We start from the raw sequence: 22,554 nt of genomic DNA, 5'->3' as shown, positions 1-22,554 counted from the left end.
CCATGTGTCTGTCAAAATGCTCAAGTGACATTTTTGTGGTGTTTTGGACTCAATTGAGTTCCATTGTTTAGGTTTACCCTTGATTGAACTTTCTTGACATGTTTTGATCATTGGATGTGTGTTTTACACACTTTGCCCAACTTGTGCCTCACCATGCCTTGCCATGCATCACCTAGGCACCCACTAGGCACACACCATGCACACCTCATGCACAGTAGATGCACACACATGCACAGTTGCTAATTTCCTGCATTTTGCTAGTGTTTACATGTTTTAGCACTTTAAGCATGTTGTTTTAACTTTGTTATGCTCTATTTTAAGTTTTTATACTTATGTTTTAGACCAACTTTTTGTGCTCTATTTCTTTGTGTTTTGCACTTGTTTTTCTCTTCCTTGGTAATCATGTGTGCAGATGTCTCCTTTCAAAACGTCAACTATGAAAGGAGGCAGAAGCAAAGGAAAAGAGCCAGTGATTGATGTTGATAAGCTTTCCCTAAGGCCAAAGAGAGCTCGATCACCGACGGGAGTTTATGACCCTGACAAATTCAGATCTTATGCTACATTTCAGAACTATAAGAGATACTTTGAAGATGCTCTGTTGTTGGTTGAAAGGGCTATTGACCAACCATCTCTTCTTGAAACCAAAATCCCTGAATGGTTTACCACCAAGGATTGGAACTTCCTTCTCTCCAACCTTGATGATGCTTACAAGAACATGGTGAAAGAGTTCTATGCTAATGCCATTTCAGAAGGAGAGGAGCTCAAATGTTGGGTTAGAGGAAAAAGTTTCTCAATGACACCCGTCTATCTGGCAGAAATCCTTCGCATCAACCGGCCGATATTCACTAACCCACCAGTATATGATGAACTGAATCCAAATGAGGAGGTTCTTCGAGAAGCTTTAGGAGATAATTTGGAGTTCTCTTCCAATGGGAAGTTCGTGAATATGGCATCTTTATCTCCTGAATTAAGGCTTCTCATGATGATCATGTTTAGCAACCTCTATTCTTTGTCAAGTACCCAGTACATGAATCTCGATTGAGCATTATTCTTGCATGATCTGATCACTGACGAGGAGATTGATGTGTGTTCTCATATTTTCCACATCTCGGTAAAAACGGTTGAACGAACTACTTCAAGTAACTATCTTCCTTTCTACTGCCTTATCTCAAGGATTTTGAAGCTCAAAGGCGTGCATCCCTCGAAAGATGAGCACCCATACCCAAAGCCAAGTCCAATTAACATTCGCACTCTCCATGCCAATATGAGTCACACCAAGAAGAGTACTAAGCAAGAAAGTCATGCTACTCTAGGAAGTTCAAGCTCTACCTCCCATGCCTATGATGAACAACTAGACAATATCATGGCTGCTCTCCAAGAGATTAATACCAAAATATCCGAACTAGCTACCATCATGCACTCCTAACACATTTGCTTCGACACAAAGTTCACATCTCTCCAGACTTAGTTGGACCAAATTCAAAGGAAGCTAGAAGAACATGGAGACTAGTTATTCCATGACAAAAGGGGGAGATGGTGTCGTTGATAGGGCGAGTGTAGTGATAGGGGGAGGAGAAGCTAGAAGCTGCTATTTGTTTACTATTTTTTATTGCTTTCTTTTAAAGCTTAAGTACTTTATTTTTATTTTCAGTTTAATATTGAGTACGTGTGTTTACTTCATTGCTTTGTAGCAATTTTTGTACTTTTAAGATATTGCTAATATGTCTTAAGTACCTCACACCTGTACCCTAGTAGGATCTTGTATCCTAGATGTAAATACTTCGTGTATTTTGCATTGGTTGTGTGTTAGATATGCAATTGATCATTGAGATTGGTTCTTATTGCTTTGCATGTCCGGATGAGCATTTACTAGCTAAATGTTCATTGTAGTAATTTTTTAATGACTGACCTTGTTTGATCAAGATATGCTTACCTGTTATATGGTGTTTATGAACTTGATCGCACTTTACTTACTCATATACGTACCATGAATTCAACTTGTCATAAGCTTAATGAAAGTTTTGTTTATGTGCGAGTGTTTCAGGTTATAGGTATATACATGCAAGTGCTTCACAGCTTCTAGATTAAGTGTGAGTGAGTTTTGCCACTGTTCCCAAACTCACGTTTAAGTCTAGAGTCTGTTTTAGGGGTTTTGTCACAAAATAGCTAAAGAGGGAGATTGTAAAGTTGTAATTTACAACTATGTTTTTTGTTGGCTTTATTTCGTGCCAAATTTGATTGTAATTTTATTCAATTTTATGTACCCTGTATTTCATGTGGGATTTATTTGTAAGGGTTGTGTGTGTGAGAGAGAAAGAGTGTGTGAAGACTCAAGGCAATTGAAGACTAAAGCTATTTTCGCAAGTATCTCCCGAGTAAGCTTCCCGTGAAGTGAAGCATGTACCATGCACATGACTGGAATGTGAAGAGTTAGGATAGGATGGAGACAACTGGTTTTCACAGGTGTCTCGCGGGTAAGGTCTTCTAGTGAGATACTCGCGAAACATTCTGTTTTGCTGAACTGTCATTTCTGATACACACTATCTGTACTCACACTATATATACCCCCATTACCCATATATGTTGAAGAGTACTTCTTAGAGAAAACCCTAGCCACAAACCTTGAGAGTTAGAGATTGTTATACCCACAATTCTCCACACAATTACTTATGGATTTTCCTTATCTCCTACCTCTCCATTTCCATACCATTTAGAGGTTGATAGCCCAAACACTTACCACACCCTTTCAAAGTGTTCAGTGAGGTTTTGGTGCTGCTGGGAAGCATTGGAAGAAGCCAGGCTTTGGCGAATGCCATCGGGCGTATTGCGGGATCCGGAGAGCTAGACAAAACACGGTTCCGAGAAATCTTGTTGGAGTAGGAGCTTGGAGGGTAATGCATCGAGTAGATTAGGCTTGGAGGGTCTCTTACTAACCCATGTATCCCAACTGATTGTCTAGTGGATCAATTACCGCTTGGAGGGCAACGGAGAGGTTTTATGCCAAGTACTTCGGTTTCCTCATCGATAACACATCGGCGTGTTATCTTGTATTTGCATTCTTCTTCCCTACACTTCTAGCTTTCATATTACTGGTGTGTTATATTGAATATGACTTAGAGTAGTTTATTTGTTTATCTATTCGCATTTACTCTATTCCGCACTTAGTATAAGTTAGAGTAAAATCTATCAAGTCATAATTTTTTATTTGGGGGTCTAAACTCTAAACAGCTCTTGTGTTTTAACACATTTTCGAGCTTTCAACTCTCATTTTGTTGCGGTGAGTCCAAATACTCCAAGCGACCATGGAAAACAGAGTAGCAATGTTTGAAGAAGTTTCAGTGAGTATAAAATATACCAAGTCACCAAAACTTCTAAAAACTCTTGCACATGGGAAACTGAAAGTCGGGTCCGAGAGCCACACACACTTGGCATGGTCACACAACCATAGGCAGTGTAGCACATCTTCTAGGTGCTCCTCACATAGGCTACTGCTGTTGTCGGGTAGGATATGCTTAGCATAGAGGTTGAAATTTATTGGTAATGACTCAGACGACGCATGCCACAGGAAGTGTCAAACTTTGTTGGGCACCTTAAGCTTCCAAATGCCATTCCACAAGTGCTTACCAACTTCGGGGTTGGAAAAACCAACTTGGGCTTGAAGAGTTTCAGTAGCCAAAAGCTGATAAGCACTTTTGACCGAGTACATTCCATACGGTGTTCTTGGCCAAATGAGTAAATCCTCCCCCATGTGTAGACTAACAGGAATACTCTTACTGCACTCCACTTCCCATGGAAAAAAATTCGATCTATAAGCTCCAAATTCATTGCCTTCGTTCCAGAAATAAATAGATCCTTAACTACCTTCAGCGACGGGTCATGCTGAGGAGATAAGACTTATCCACCCCCAGATGAATCCACCCAACGACTATTCCATATCTCTATTGTAGACCCATCCCCCACTCTCCATTTAGCCCCTTTGCGAATAACCTCTCTTGCCTGCATAATGCTCTTCCATGCAAAGGAACTTCGAGGGTTGATCTCAACCTCCAAGATGCTCATAGTAGGTAAATAATTTGACTTAAAAACTTTGTAAAGCAGTGTGTCCTTCTCATGGTAGAGCCTCCACACCTATTTTCCAAGAAGTGCATCATTAAAGTGTCTTAGATCTCAAAACCCCATTCCACCAAGGGATTTTGAGGAGCAAAGAGTGCTCCATTTTACCCATTGCATCTTCCTTACATTATCTTGATGTCCCCACCAAAACTTGCAAATCATTGCCTCAATGTCTTTAATAAAACTAATTGGCAAACAAAACACGCTCATGGAATAGGTAGGGATGGATTGGATCACCGCCTTGATCATCACTTCCTATCCTACTTGTGAAGTAGCCTCTCCTTCCACCCTTGCATCTTGTTCCAAATCCTCTCCTTAATCTAATTGAAACATGTTTTTTTCTGCCTCCCCATAAAAGATGGCAAACCCAAATATTTCTCATAGTGTTTTATGGCCGGCACACCCAACAGAACCTTGATTTCTTGTTGAACATCTTCAGGAGTGTTTTAGCTAAAGAAGAGAGTGGTCTTGGCCTTATTCACCTACTACCCTGATGCTACTTCATACCAAACAAGAAGTTGCTAAATTTTCAAGTATGCAGCTGCATTTGATCTGCAAAATAAGAGGCAATTGAAAAATCTAAAAATCTAAAAAAAAAAAAAAAATTCTACTTAAGTGAATGAATTTATTGAAAAAATCTATAAAAAAAAAAAATCTACAATTTGGTGAAGCCGCTTGGCGCAACCACGGCTTCTAAGCTTGACTTTTATTATATAGTATATGATATATATAAATATATATATATATATATATATTTTTTTTTTATATTGTGTTCATGAAATTTGATAACCTCTAGCATTTATTTTATAGAATTGCTATAAACCCGTGGAAGTTTTTACTAGATTAAGTTCGTAGTTTTTCTATTTTCATTGGAGGGTTTTTCCAGTAAAAATTCGATGTCTTGATAGTTTTTTTGGAGGAAGCGATGTCTTGATAGTTGATTGTGTGTTATTACTGAATTTTCTGTTTGAGTTTATATTGTCCTTGTATAGCTTATTAGGAAAAATAATTGAATTTGCACAAAGAAAGGAAAATGATTCCGCTGTACGTTGTTGTGTTAATTGGTTATTATTCCCAACATTTTCCTTATTTAACCAAACAACCATTTTTATAGATACCATCATCCGACTGATAAAATGGCCTAATAAAATTGTTTTATATTTTTTGGGGTCCTTAGATTGTAAGAACATGGACTCTGATATAATAATAAACTAGTCGCTAACCCGTGCGATGCACGGGATAGTTAAACAAAATTTATACACATTCACTTTTATTGGTACAATCATTTGAAAATAATTCTAACTAATACCCAAATGTAAGAGACACATTGACTTACTATTTAAAGTAGACTTCTGAAGAATTTACACATATTGTGCAACTGAGCCTTAATTTCTCATCAACAATAAAAACATGGAAATTCAAAACATGGAAAGAAAATAAAAATTACAACAATTAATTCCATTATCTTTCATGCTATACTTTGTAATTGTACAGAATTAAGTCAACTCAATTTAAGTAGTTGTAATAAAATTGGCTTCTACTATTCTCTATTCTATAGAGATATGAACATATTGGATTTCTCAAACAATTACCGGTATTGTAATAAAATGATTTATTATTGAAAATAAGAAACAAAGAAAATCTGTCTATAGCCTAAGAAACACAATATAATAAAATTAAAGAAATAAAATTTTCGGAGGACAAAATATTATAGATAATTTTAGAAACAGATTATACACTTAAAAGGGTTAGTAATTTATAGTACTTACCCCCCACTATTAGTATACAGATACCAAGTGCGGTCGTCGTAACCCTTTGAAAGAACCTTCCCCAATTGAACCCTATCAAAAAAAAAAACACCCAATTAACAAAATTGATCCAAAATGGTCTAAAAAGCACACAAAATCAATTCAAAAAACAAAAATATGAGACAAAGTAATTACTTTCCGTTGCCAATGAAATCGTCTTTTGTATTGCTGTTCCAAACTGCAACACTTATCTCTCTAAGGCCTTCAATTAACGAAAACACAAACTTTTCTTGGAATACCGGAGTATTATGACCATCTATACACACACACACACAAAACAAAATCAGCATAACTCACTATAACTCTATAGAAGCCTCAAAACTATAAAGAGAAATTAAAGGGGTTGAATTTGATATTTACGTTTGGAGAGAGAGAGTTTGCAGAAACTGTGACTTTATATTTCTTAACTTGAGAGAGGGGTAAGGTTGCTAGGGTTTTGAGGGTAAGGTTGCTAAGGTTTTGAGGTGTTATAATGTTTTTATTTTTATTTTTTATTTTTTAAATATTGTGCAGACGTGGAAAATTGTGGTGACAGCAGAGGCTTCGGTTTTTTATATATATATATATATATATAGATAAATAATCCATTGGATTGATATTCCTATCGATACACTTTAAAGTTTGGGTTCGGTTAGTATGTCTTAAGGCATACATTTTTAGGAAAATTTTTATAAAAAATTTTAAGAAACTATTTTTGGAAAATTAGAAAAGCTGTCCAATCAATTAGTTACTTTTTTTCATTTTTCCAAAAAAAGTCCCCAAATGTTTTACTAACATATGCCCTTAGGTCATGCATTAACAAATTGATGTATGTAATTTACGACATATAGTTTGGCAGTAGACAGTAGATGTTGAAAGCTTGAGAAATGGAGTGCTTGGACTTTGAGAGATAGACTATTTGATAAATTGATAAATAATTTACGTAACCCCTGATTCGGCCCTTACTAGCTTGTTAGATTCTAAAAGTTTAGAACAATTAGCAAACCGTGAGTACAAAATTGTCAAAATATAGATTCCTAAGTCTATAGATATGATTAGATAATACTCAAGGTGCTGCAAGTCAAAATACAAGACTAAGGAAGCTGCAGGTTTAGGAAATTCGAAACATGCCAAGTTCGACTGATCGAGACTATGGTTTGACCGATCAAAATATAGATCTGCAGAATTTAATTAAAGCCCAATAGCCCGTTAAGCTCATTAAGAGATTAGGATTTCAGATCTAATTCACATAGTATTTAAAAGGATTCAAATCTAATTCACATAGTATTTAAAACAATTTAGATTTAATTCACATGGTATTTAAAGGAAACCCTAAGACATGTTTTTTTAAAAAAGAGTAGAGTGCTTCTTGTGCCTCCCATTGTAGATCTAGTGTTTTTGTATCCAAACCTCTCTTAAATCTTCTACCGGTGTTATTTCTTTGAAGAAACTCAAGATTCGGTGTTTTAGAAGTTGCCATAATTAAATCAACTACAGTTGATGATCTAAACCTTTGAGTGGAGTTCTCAGAGTCACAAACTAGTCGAAGTGTTTGTGTGCAACAACTTCATAATAGAAGAGTTTGTAGATTCGAAACAACGTGTGGTCACGTGAATAAGTACTGCATGAGGTAGCAGTAGATTTAGGGTTAAGTCTATTGTAAAAACTTCAATTCTATTAGTGAATTGTTACCTTATGGATTGTTTAGGTTAAATCCTCCCCAGGTTTTTTATCTTAAAACAGGATTGTTTCATTAATTTTTCTGGGTCATCATATCGATGTGTTCTTTACTTTTTTGCTGATTATGATATGATTGATGTATATTTAACCTATATCAGTTTAATCGTCCTAAGTAACATCTTGGCTTTAAATTAGGTTCAACAAACTATGTTTTCCAAGGGTCTAAAAATCTAACATAGCTAATATAAAGTTGAATGATTACCCAATTGGATCATTCCATGTACCATTCAAAAAACGTTGATCATAAAAAATAGTATAACTAATATCAAATTGGAAGGTTGCGCTTAGAATTTCTTTGCCCAAGAGTATATACAGTTTAACTTGTTGGTACTTTTTGTTACTTTTACCGAAAACATTGAGTGATCAATCTATCCCTAATTATTGAATTATGAAATAAATTTAAAAAAAAAATATATATATATATATATATATATATCATTGTGTAATATTCAAAAAAGTTGAGAATAAGATAAAGAAGCAGTAGTACTTTTGCTCACTACCTCCCCTTCTTACACACGTCTATATATATAATAATAGGTAAAGTAGAGAGAAAATCCAATTAAATTTCATATTGAAATTCAATTAGAGTCTAATTTTGTGCCACTTGTCTTATCTAATCTAAATTTTAGAATTTTGTTCTAAGTGAGTTAATTTAGTGTAAAAATTGAATTTCAATTAGAATTTAATTTTGTACCACATGTCTCATCTAATCTAAATTTTTAAATTTTTGTGCCAAATTAGTTAATTTAGTGTAGAAAACGAGGAGTCCAATACAATAAACCATAAAAAACATAATCATATAACTAAAAAAAATTCAAATTTATAAGTCATCTATATAAATATATATATATATATATATTAATAGGTAAAACTTAGAGAAAGTTGAATTAGAATTTGAAATTATAATCCAATTTTGCACATTTCTAAATTTATGTAAGGACTATACCATAATTATCCACTTAAGTATATGCCATGTGTCTACTTATGTTTTTTAATATTTGTGTCAAGTGAGTTAATGAGTGCAAAATACTATAAAATAAAAATCACCACACGTTCTATCTTATTAAAAATTAGAAGGAAAAAAAAATGATCATAAGTAGTATTAAATTTAGGTAAGAATTTTAATATGTGACTAATTATGTTTACTTTAAAAAAATAATTTGACTAATTCTCTATATTTTATGATAAAAATTGCGTTTAATTTAAAATGTATCTATATGTATACATGAATGCATGTGTTATATGTTTTTTTTTAAAATAATAATTTGATTAATTATTTATATTTTTATAATAAAAATTTTCTTTAATTTTAAATACATCCATGCGTTTGCAGGGAGTTACATGTTAGTTTCATATAATAAGTGTGATTCAATAAATTTCATACTTTCTCCTTAATAGCTGAGATGATAAATTGTGATTTGTATACAATAAAAAAAATTATTTTTTTGGCTGTCTAATGTGAAAATAATATTGCAATGAATAAATTGTCTAGGAAAAAGAGTTTTTCATATACATATAATAAAATGTAAAGGAATAACCTAAAGGCATTAGTTTAGAAACTATTTTTAGAAATATTTTATGAGAAAATGATAAAAACAATTAATTTTTTTAATGACTTTTTATATTTCCCGTGACAATGGTGTAAAAACTTTCCTAATATGATTTATTAACATGACCCATATGTATAATATATAATAAAATGTAATGTTGTCGTTTCATATATGTATGAGGTTTTTCCCAAAAAAAAATGTGTGTAGTTATCTATATATATATATATATATATATACACACACAGGGATGGAGCTTTAGTTGGACTATTTGTACCCTTTTTGTTTCCTAGGAAAAATAGTTCACTGGATCACAAGAGATCAAAGGAGAGGACCATATTATTCCGAATGAAATGGTGAAGCGATCTTAAAAGATTGCTTTGGAAACTGTATTGCACTTGCAATGCACTCACCGGACTGACCTTATCCTTTGACTGAGTCGAACATTCGCCTAAGAGGAAACATTTTAAAAATCATTTCTATTTCTCATGATTTTTTTTTTTTTTTGGAGAAGATTCTATTTCTCAATTCTCAGTTATAACCATCACTTTGTTAAAACGCTGATAAATTTTCTTTTTCCCATTACTGATTTCGAAGGGGTGGTGATCAAGAGCGTTATATTAAAGTGGGACAATAATGACTTAAAATAGGATGATATTTGATTTTCAAATTCATACGAATAACTTAAAGTGGGATCCATCCATCACCACCACATTTTGTTTTTCAATCATGAAACCAGTTTTTAAAATGACCAATCAAATTCTACGTAAATTTGTTGCATGTTTTAGATTATGCCCAGTACATGCCCAATAAAACGTTGAATCTATGAGTTCTGCACAAGAAATAGCTGGATAAAAATATAGGAGTATCATTACGAGAATCAATTATTACAAATAAGGCTTTCTTGATGTTTTTTTTTTTTTGGTAAACGGCCTTCTTGATTTTTGGGTTCACCTTTGTTGCTTTGCAAGGTTTAATTAGACTTACTGTGAAAGCAACCTTTCCCTTCTCAACGGTCAAATCAAAGTTCAAACCCATATATTTTTCTCTATCTCATGTGATACGCAGATCTTCTTTGCTTGCGTTTGGGATTCTACTTTTTCGTAAGGTAAGCAGTGCTAGAGAGGAGAAATTATTGGAACCTCCAAGAGAACCACTGATGTGGTCCTCCCAGGTCCCAACGCCCAATTAAAAAATGCCACCTAGCTATCTTTTCTTACTCAGCTCCACGTCACCACTAATGCCATTAACTTAACTATGGTTAGAAAATCAAACCAAGGTTAAAAACTCAGCTCTACTTACCCACAGCCGAATTTAACCCAAAATCAACTAAACAGATTCAAAAAATTTCTCAAACACAACTCTATCTGCCTCTTTCTCCTCTCTCTCTCTCTAACCCTATTTCCCCAATATCTCTCCAGAGAAGATATTGGGCAAACCTAGCTGAAAACATGGTCTAAAAATTTTTATTTTTCTGGAAATGTATTGGAGATGTTGCTGCAGTTGGTAGATATTCTAGGACAATTGGGTTGTTTTTTTCCTTTGCTCATCCTTCAGTAAACCAAACTAGGATGCAAAAAAAATGGGGGAATGTAACTGAAGATGCAGCTGCCATTTGACTAAAAAAAAAAAGTGCTGGTTTTTTTGTTTCTCAACCCATCTGCTCGCTGCCTAGGACCCAAAGTTGGGCTCTGTTTTTTCTTTCATTGTTTTGGCCCTGGCAAATGTAACATTGGGTTGTAATGTAACTTGTTGTGGCCTTCATGTGCTACCCAGGATGCTCATGGCCAAAGTTTTTGTAATACAATAGCTCTATGTCTATAAAATTTCTAACATTTCTCTCAAAAAACATCACTAATAGTCTACCAAATGAGAAATTTTATTGTCAAAATGAATAAAATTTACAATCAGATCCAAACACCAAAACAAAAAGATGAACCTCATCTATAAACACAAAAATTATTTGCAAATACAATAACTAAAAGCTACAATTCACATCAGAACAACTATACCAAAACCACATAAACAATTCACATCAGAACCAATTCCTCCAAATTAGAAGCAAGCCTACAACCAAATACCACTAGTACAATCTTGCCCACAACCAAATACCACTAATACAATCTTTATTTAGAACTTTAGGACATCAATCTTTGCAACATCAACAACAAAGTTCAAATGCAAAAATCATGGAACCCAGCAACTAAATGACTCACAATCATAATCTTCCTCACATTAAAAATTGAAAAGAACTTAAAACACTTGTATGCCTTCATCTCATCAGTGGTCTTTCAAGACATTTTCGACATCTCCAGCCTTTCCGAAACGGAAAAGAAGGACAAAGAAGAGGAGTTGTCACTAAAACACATCATATTTAGCATTGCCGGGTCCTCACAACTCTAGACTCGTCGCAAGGAATTCGTGAAGCTCTGGATCACTGTTGTTGTTGCCGCTGGTGATGGTTTCTGAGGACATTTCCCGGTTCCGCTACACGAATTTGACAGGCCACCCATCTGTGCTCCGCATCTCCCGCATAATCATAGAGTGTTTTCAGCAAGGTTGGATATCATGTTCAAGGGTTGGGAACTTACCATAAGTCACGCCATCGAAGTGGTGATGACGACGTCCACAAAAGCGGGCCATCAAGTCTTCTTCATCTGGGTCTCTTCCCTTTGTCCTGCTCTCCAAATCTTCTTTGGCTTCGAAGGAAATATTAACTGCAAACCAATACGATTGATGAGATTTACAAATTGCATGAAAGCAGATGGTTTTTGTAATAGATGAAGAGGTGGAAGATTGTGATGTTAGGGCCAATGATTGGCCCTTCTCACTGAATTTCGCCGCCGCAGACGTTTGAAGATTCTAGGCATTTGATTTTGAGAAAGAGGCAGATAGAGTTGTGTTTGAGAAAAAAAATTTATTTGTTTAGTTGATTTTGGGTTAAATCCGGCTGTGGGTAAGTGGGTAAGTAGAGCTGAGTTTTTAACCTTGGTTTGATTTTCTAACCATAGTTAAGTTAATGGCATCAATGGTGATGTGGAGCTGAATAAGAAAAGATGGCTAGGTGGCGTTTTTTAATTGGGTGTTGGGACCTGGGAGGACCACATCAGTGGTCCTCTAGGAGGTTCCAATAATTTCTCGCCAGAGAGGGTCAATTCAAAGGCTCTCCCACTCAGCCTGCATCCTCAGCCACTTCAATTCTCTCGTACCCAAACGAATAATTCTCATGCACTTTCGAGAGAGTATGGAATGATACTTTTTTTTTTTTTTCCTTTTACATTTATAGTGTAGTTTATTCATTAAATTTATAGTAGTATCAATTATATTGATGAAGCACAATTTCCTCATATTTAAGAAGTGCCTACAAATTTTCCAACATACGTTATCTTTTGCTTTCTGCCTTGCACGTTTGTGCGAATCTTAGGGGTTGTTTGGTAGACAAACTCTAACACATGTTTTCAGTTTTTAAATAATATTACACGCATTTTCACACACTTTTTCATTTACACGTATTTCCACATATGTTTTCAAACAATAAAACACATGTTTTCAAACATATATACCAAACACCCTCTTAATTGGTAGAGAGAATCAATTCTCTTGAATGCTCTCTCTCACACCCTTTTTCACTTTTATTTACAATATTTAAAAAAGATAAAAAAAATAAAAAAGATAAAATGTTCTAAAGGTAAACTAAAGATTTTGTAAAAATTAAAAGTTTTTTAAAATAAAATTTACAACTATCATTTTCCTTTAAATAAAGAGTCTTGTTAACCAGTCTCTTCTAACAATTAATGGATATCCAACCATTAGTTGTAAGGCACATGTGGCAAGATAAAATAAGTTAAACTTACTTTTTTTCCTCACAAAATTAATTTATAGAGATGAGATGTCAATCAACCTTTGATACTCTTATTTAAGTGAACTAAGCTATAAATGAAAGGATAAATGCTAAGTACAAGTATGAGACATGAGAATTGGTTAACAATATCCTCGGGTTGCTTATATTATGTTCTTCAGAATTGGTCCGAGATACAGATTACACTTGTTCTAAGAGTACAATGATGATTCTCTATTTCTCTCTTTTGTCAGATCTTTTTTCTCCCCTCTTCACAGTGGCCTCTCTACCTTATATAATCTTCTAGGTTGTATCTTGGCCTTCCACTTGTAGGGTTAGGGTTCATTTCCCTCGATACTTGTTCCATCAGAGCTTCACTAGAAGGTTTCTACACTAGGTTATGAGTTATGATGACACTATTCAGGGGTCATCTAAGTGGGTTCAGAGTATTGAATACGAAGGTGATGGGTGTTTCATCTACATTCTTCTCTTTCTTGCTTGACGACAAATGTTCCTTCTCTTCCTCAGTTTGTGCCCGATGGTCTTCAGAACTAGTCCTCAACCTTTCCGAGGACACTTCAATATCCTCGGGGTCCTCAGGTATTGTAGTCTCCTTGTGCTTGTGATGAGTTTTTTATATTTTCCCGAGAATTTGTTGTTAGTGCTTTCCGAGGTCTATTCTTCTGACATTGGCCTTCTTTTACTTGTCCCTATTCTCGGGTTCTCGTCCTCCCACAACACATTTTTCAAAGGATAAAATATACTTGATAATTATTTATTGGCTTATAAGCACAAATTTAATATATATATATATATATATATATATAATTGGAATCAAGTTATACCTAGTGTAACTCTAAGTAATATTACACCACCTAATAATTTTTATTATTTTAATATTTCAAAAATCACACTATCGGATTATATGTTTTTTATGTTTTTAACACGCACATCAAGTTTTATACTAATCAGATGTCATTTACTATTCGATCTAAAAGACTATATTTTATGCACAATTTTAAATTAAAAAACTTATGATTTAAACATATGATCAATGACATAGTTATCAATTTTAGATCATTATGAAATTTTGCAAACATATAGAGTATAAGAAGAGAATCTAATCCATTGGTGGATTTATTAAAATTTGCATCCAATAAAGAAATTCTAAGTGATGTAACATTATTACATTAGATATAACTTGAATTCATTCTCTCTCTCTCTCTCTCTCTCTCTCTATATATATATATATATATAAGGGTGATGCTACACTCTATTATAGTATTACTCACGTGCATGCTTAGAGGCTTTTCTATTTTTTTTTTTTTTTTTTTTTTGTAAAGGTTAATAATTTGCATCTATTATAATTTAGAAATATATATTTTTATTTTTCAAACAAATAAAAATGATAAACTTTAAAGATAAGCCGTAATTTCTTTTTTGAACGTGAAGGAAAAGAAGTCCTAAATTTTAGGAATTTTTTTTTTGAATTCAAAATGAAATTTGTTATTTGACATTTATGACAATATTTCTAAATAATGTTACCTTTCATTAATGAGGGTATTTTTGAATTAAAAAAAAAATCCAGTTGAAAGAGTGGAATCCTCTTATATATATATGTGTGTGTGTGTGTGTGTGTGTGTGTGTGTGTGTGCGCTACACTCTATTATAGTATCACTAGCACGCACCAGACTTTTTTATTTTTTTAGGTAAAGGTTAATAATTTGCATCTATTATAATTTAGAAAAATATTTTTTAAAATTTTTCAAACAAATAAAAATGATAAACTTTAGAGATAAGCAATAATATCTTTTTTGAAAGTGAAGGAAAAAGATCATAAATTTTAGGAATTCTTTTTTTGAATTCAAAATGAAATTTGTTATTTGATATTTATGACTCTATTTCTAAATGAAGTTACCCTTCATTAATGAGGGTATTTTTTAATCAAATAAAAGTTCAATTGAAAGAGAGGAATCCTCTTATATATAACTAGTCTTAGAGGCTCTTTTATTTTTTTGGGTAAAAGTTAATAATTTGCATATATTATAATTTATAAATATATATTTTTATTTTTCAAACAAATAAAAGGATAAACTTTACAAATAAGCAGTAACTGTAATTTTTTTTGAATGTGAATGGAAAAAAATCCAAAATTTTAGGAGTTCTCTTTTTGAATTCAAAATGAAATTTGTTATTTGACGTTTATGATCTTATTTCTAAATAAAGTTACTTTTCATTAATGAAGATATTTTTGAACAATATAAAAGTCTAGTTGAAAGAGAAGAATTCTCTTATATATAGTATAGATATAGATATAGATTATGTAACAACTTCAAGTTTTGATAATTGGTAGAAGAAAATTATAAATTTTAATTTTTTTTATAACTTGATATATTTAAATTTTTTTATATTTTTGATTAATATAAATATCTTAATAATCTTGAACAAAATTTCTGAATCTGCCTCTTCCGGCAGATTTAGGATGCGTTTGGTAGAGTTGTTAAACAACTCATTTTCAGTTTTTAAACAACATTATACATATTTTCACACGCTTTTTCATCTACACGTATTTCAGAAATTACAAATAACATTACTTAAACTCTTCTACCAAACGGACCCTTATAATTTATTTGTTTCCTCTTATATAGGTCGAATGACTCGAATAAGAGTTTCTTTCAAACCCAATATATCTTTTCTTTTTTTATTTCCTTTTCAAAAAATGTATCTTTTCTTTCTGAGTAAAAAAAAAAAAAAAAAAAAAGCTGGTTTTTTCGTAAAGTTAAAGTAATAAGAAATTGTGAGAGACTGCGCCCCTGACCTGTTTTATAGGATGCTGGGCCAAACCCACATGAATGGATGGAGTCGTGTTATTGCCTCTCAAAATGGAGGTTCGACTAGTTATATTTTCCCCTTTAAATTAAGGGTTTTACAATGGAGTCGTCACTTATTTAATTATTGGAATAAATAAGAAAATCAAAATTAAAAAATTTCTCATTTTATTAATTTGTAATTTAATTTACAGTGATCATAGGAAAATTACATGGCTTTAGTCCTAGATACAATTTAAGATAAAATACATGACTTTGTTTCCTAGTTACAATTTAAAAATCGAAAATTACATAGATAAGCATTTGATCTACTAACCCTTGATCTAAGTTTGGAGGCTATGTTACAAGGTGAGAAGGTGTTAGGCACCCACCTTGCCTGATGAAACCGGTCTTCTAGATTATGGTGGCCAACGTTCATATCACATCATCCAATATGTTATCAATCAATTTGCATGTTGAATTTAATTTGTGTGCATGTGATAAACCCTAATTTAATTGCATTTGGATTGAAAAATAAACTCTAGTGAATGTGTGTGGATGGTGATATCCTAGATTCAAGAATTTAAAAGAATTATCAAACAAACATCTTTTTCATGTTTTTGATGTGGATTTAAGATCGAAGCTAGTGTTATGCATGAACATGTGATGAACAATCAAGAACATGTGAAGAACACATAAGAATATATAAGAACATTCAAACATATTCAAGAGAATTTAAATAGTTATTATCATGCTTTAATCCTAAATTCTCACCATGACAACACAAAAAACAAGTTAGGGAAATGGATTATACCTTCATGCAAGATCCATATGGAGGAGGAGCAGACTTTTGGTAGAGGTCTTAAGGGTGGAGGAAAAAAAGAGTTAGGAGAGGAAGAATGAGTCTCACTCAATACCTTGAGTCTCAGGAAGACCAAGATATGACAAGACTACTTAACTTCACTAGAACTCAAGAGAGAGAGTTTTTTGTTGTCCTTTGGAATGAAGGAGAGGGGGGGTTTATATATTAGTGATGGAGGAAATATGAATGAAAGACCATTTAATGAGGGTTGACAAAGAATCATGAACCAAGACCTCATTTTAGCCTTAGAGAAAATTTGGTGCATTAAATAGAGAAATTTGTGGGAGTGAGGAGCAAGCCAAAATTCGGTTTTCCGTATCTGCTGTAACAGACTGTAGAGCTAATTTTGAAAAATCATATCTGACTCAATTCTGATCGGAATTGTCTCGTTCTTATGCTCAAATTGAAGCCCCGGATGTCTAGTTTCTAAGAAAATTAACCTCATTCACAAATTCAAAATAATCTGAGAGATATCGATGAAATGGTGAGTAGAGGTTATTTGTTAGAAAATGGTTTCAGCATAATTAACATTAATAGGTCCCAAATTAGCTCCCAATTAACATTAAACGGCTTCAATCACTCCCATTTCAGACTTAATTGGTTCCAAATTTACTCTAATTAAAAGATAATTACACAAATTACTTATTGAATAATTAATGTTGAACTATCTAATTAATTAGGTGTATGCAACCTCACCATTAAATGTAGTCCTAACTAATCAAATTATGACACATCGTTGATCTCAAATTGATTACACTTATAATCAATTGAAATCAATTGTTCATAATCACATATAATCGGACTCAATTTGTGATTGTGTATCTCAGCCATTAAAACTTGATTAAATGATAACTTTCAATCTGTTGGTCTGATTAGGGTTTATGACCAGTCAGTTTGATCGTTAAAACATCAAGATCATTTTGGTGAAATGAGATTACGGATCTAGTGACCAGAATCAAGATGCATATTTCCAAGACAAAATTACCCTTTTACCCTCCATCTGAGGTTAAATGCAGGTTGCAAAATTGGATGTCAACAAAAATTAAATTATGGAAATACCCTAACCATTGTTTTGTAATGTGTTTTCCCACTCTTTTGTTTCAGTCCGTGCGAATCTTGCAGACTCTCATCGTTCACTTCACAGCCTCTTTAATCATCTTCAATGCTTTTCAGTTTTCACCTACCCACTAATGAGACCTCTCACTCTTGAGTCTCTCTTTATATACTCCTCAACCCTTTCTCATCTTCCACACCCCAATAACCTCAAAGAGATGAAGAGTCTTCATATGAAGGAAGGTAAAGCCTTTTCAATGCTCGAAAAGGTACTCATCTGTGGGCCGTTTCTTTATGTTTTTGTTGTCTTCATCACCATGATGCACTAGAATTTGTACCACCCAAAAGCTTGAATTTTTGTCGGATCTATATTTAGTGTTTGTTTAGATAGAATCTCTTGTTGGGTTTGTTTTTTGGATTAAGCATGTGTATTATTGTTTAACCCAAATTTTTACTAATTAGTGCTTGCTTAAACTTTTATTTTTTGAAGGATTGGGCAATAAAGAGCAAAGACTGGTGGTTCAAGTGTTGGAGGGGGTGGAATAAAGAATGTTTACTCCTAAGCCAACGTGTTATTTTTGGTGGAAGTTGGAAGAGAACACGTTGATTTTGGAATGGAAGGATTTTGAAAGAAGGTAATTTTCCAGTTTAAAATTACCTTCACTCCTAAGCCAACGTGTTATATTTGTCTTTATTTTTTTTGACTCTATGATTTTATCTTCAATTTTGTTTTGGTACAAAAGATGTGAGTAATAAGGTTGCCTTTGACATTAGCTGTTAAAGGCAATTTATTTTTACCATTTAGCTTTGTTCCTGCTATTATTCATGGTCTTGCACTTTCTGGTACTATTACTAAGATAATGTTTCGGATAATTTTTAACTCTATTTATAGTATTTTTAGTGGAAAAAAAATTAGTTTCAATTAAATAAGTTGTTTTCAAATGGACTCTAAATATTCTTATAATCTTTAGCACATGTTCTTATAATCTAAACATTCCCAAACGACTCTAATTGATAACACTAATTATGCTTATAATCTTTTGCAAATACTCTTCGGAAATAGCATATTACTAATTGTGTGACATGAAATATAATGACTTACTTACTAACTTTTTTATTTGTCTTTCATTTTTATTTTTTGCCATTTGTAGGATATTATTGGTGGTGTGAGACTGCTTGAATACTTAATTAGGATTTGTGGCAAAAAGCATGAGTAAATGTGCTTAGAAAACGAAAGTTTCAAGTCCTAATGGGTCTCAACTAATGAAACAAAGAGTAAATTTGCACGCCCCGGCCGTTAGAAAAAATTTTAGAATCAGTTCATAACATGAAGGTATTAGAAGATTTTTATAAAAATGAGAAAAATATTTTTCGGTGCAACTTGTAAGAAATTAAAGAAAAAACAAACACATAGAACGCAGTAAACAACAAATAATTGGATTCAACTGAAAGCAAAATATAGCATTAGCAAAATATTATTATTTATTTGTATTATTATATGACTACAAACATTGTAATAATCCAGGGGATCTAGTAAGATTTTCTATAAGTCAGCCCTTTATAAATTGTATTATTGTGATTATTTTTTTTATCCTTTGTACTCTGTTATTGTCAATTGTTACATCTATTACTTGGAGAAAATATATTGCATAACATGTTTGGTATTTTACAATAAAGATAATGTATAATGACTTGTCAAATATATTATAATTATTGTTGTATGTGTATGTGTATGTATATGTGTACGTGTATTATTTTTATTTAGTACAATTAATCGTACATTTGTGTTTCTTTTGGTATAAAAAATGTATTAAATTTATTGAATCTTTACTTTTTAGGGTGGTTAGAGCATTTACATCAGTCTCTTAAAATATTTAGCTAAACTATTCAAAAAACTCTACTTTTACTAGTTTAGCTATCTATTATTTTCATACACATGTATTAGCCTCAATATTTTATTAACATTGAAATTTAATGTAACGAGGATAAAGGCTCACTACATGTAGTGATGAGACTATTCTCTTTAAAAACTTTAGCTAATTTAGTGAGGTTAATGCACACTTGTATATATGTTTTGTAAATATTATACGATAATATATTGGAAATATTATATATGGTGATATTATAGTTAATAGTAATTATTGTGTGTGATTATTTTTATTAAAACTATTACTATTACTATTATTCAAAATTTAGCTTGATAAATCCTCTATTCGAGTCTCTTTCAATTTCATTATGAACTACAAGCATTGTAAGTTATATTTAATATTTAGCAGAAAAATCTGTAGTAGTTATTATATATAAATTATATTATTTTTTATTGTTGTTCTTTTGTTTTTATTTATAATTATCTTTTTTGGAGAAGATGTTTATGATTATTTGATTGCATTTTTTTTCTTGCAAGTATCACTCTATAATTCCTTTACTTCTCAGCCCTCTAATTTAATTGGAAATTATTTTCTTATATAGATGGTTTGTAAAAAATATGCCTTAAGATATTGTAATTTTTTAATCTTAGTGTTTATATATTGTGGCACGTTAGGAAATGCAGGATCATCATGCTTGATAATGTCTGCTACCATAACAGTGGCTAACAATGTAACTACCATCTCCACGTGTCGACTTACTGTCTCACCCAAATGCTGAAATCTATCCTGCAGCATTTTATTACACGTCACAACCAAGTAATACCAATGTCATTGCCACATACTCTTTCAAGTGAACTCTTTTAGTACCCTCATATCTATACTGAGTGCGCAATGTATTACACAATTCTTCAAACACATGGTTTGATAGTCTAAATACATTGCGACATTTCTGCTTATTTTCATTTAAAATATATTGTACCTATTCATACCTTGTTTGTAGATTTGTATGCATTGGTTCTTTGTTCATATACGTCTCCATGTAAGCTACGACACTTGCACACCCAGCTAAATATGCTGCGAGGACAAGCTCGTCGCTCATTTCGAAACTCATTTCCATGTATATGTTACCAACTATATATAAGCATATTAATATATGGTTTAACTAATACTTTTAAATATGTTTCCACTGAACAATTAGTTGAAGAAACCACTGCACATCAGGTAAAATCTATAAAAGATGCCATTGGAAAGTTATCTAGCTATGATCGTTGGTATTTCCAATTCATTTCCAGTTGTCCATAACTGTAACCAATCTTTTTTGAATTTTGTAATACTTATATGGTTTAGGAGTTTTGGTGGTAACTTTGATTATCTTTGCTTTGTGGATTAGTTCTTAAATTTGGTTTGGATTGGTTAATTTTAATATGACCATATAGAGCTAATCATATGTTTTCATAGTTACTGTTCTAGCCGTTCATAATTTCATCCAAGATTAGTAAAATGTATATTCAAATCTAGAGGGGAAAGTATAAAAACTCACTGGTGTTGAGAATCATATGAGTCGTTTAGCAAATCCATTATTTTGTTAATTGCTTTGAAATTCTTTTGGCTGGGAATTAGTGCATTAAACTTTTACCTGCACAAATGGAGCATTAATAAGAATTTATTAGCACAAAACAACTACAAATGGTAGAAATAGAAACCAATTCATAAAATTAATAGAGAATGTCAACATACTATGGAGATTGCATCATCTTTAAAGCCACCAAACAACTTACTGCATACCTTTAACTCAAAATGAAAGCAAAACTTATGAAGAAATTGTCTAAATGTTTTAGAATTGCACCACTGAAACAATGCTCTCCTCTAAAGCCATTTGGGTATCTTTCATAAAGCTACCCTGAATAATCATAAAGTTGTCTTTAAGAACACATGTAAACACGCAAGAAACCAAGAAATATTGGAAAGAAACATACTAGTGCAGAAAAAACATCTAAACAGAAGATCATCACAAAGGAACTTTAAGAGAACACAAATCTAAGGAAAATTGGATGTTACATTACTTAACACCATTTTTAATTACTACTAGAATAGAAATAGTACCTAACAATTACATACACACTCAAGGTAAGCACAGTTTCAGCCAATAAAATTAAAAAATAAAATAAAATAAAAAAAGAGCAATAGTTACATAGAGAAAATCCAATTACTACAACACCATTCTAAGCAACTCCTATCAAAACAATCCCCTTTTCTTCACCAAAGCTCGGGGTTTTTTTGGTACTGTTTCTCTAGCCGCTTCAATTAGAACTCTTTAGAATTACTATGTGCTGCAAACATGTGCCTAGCCTCTTGGTTTTCCATGAAAAAGTAGGAGCTGAACATATGAAGGCGATCACTTGGTTGCACTCCAAGAAGACTCAACACTATGTCCATAACTACTTGAACCTCAGCAGCTGCTGCGGAAGCAAATGGTGTACGAGTACTTACACTTCTACTTTCAATGATAACATCTGAGATGTTCTTCAAAGAATCAAACATCTCTTACACAATTGAACGCTTTTTACCACACTTCTTGTGAATTCCCCTAAAGAGGTGGACACCTCTTGCCAAACCTTTTCCCTTATTCATTGTCAGTCTTGTCCTCGACAATGATGGACCTTCAACATCCATTGGGTCAACATTGGCAAAGGGCTAACATTGGGGGTCAACAAATTTTTTGCTATCAGTGGAGTCCCCAGACCCTTCGGTGCTTTCCTTTGGTATTTGACTACTTGGGGTCTATGTATTTTTTCCCGTTGCAACTGTGCCTTCAAACATAATTTCCATGGAAGTAATATTCGCAAACCTTTTGTGCGAATAGTTGTTGCCTGGGGACATTCCTACATGTGTACAAACAATAGTTATGGCACAATATAGTTGTAGATAGTTGAGGTTAT

The sequence above is a fragment of the Quercus robur genome, chromosome 2 (genome assembly GCF_932294415.1).
Source record: "Quercus robur chromosome 2, dhQueRobu3.1, whole genome shotgun sequence".
Taxonomy (NCBI): domain Eukaryota; kingdom Viridiplantae; phylum Streptophyta; class Magnoliopsida; order Fagales; family Fagaceae; genus Quercus; species Quercus robur.
This window is presented reverse-complemented; position numbering follows the sequence as displayed.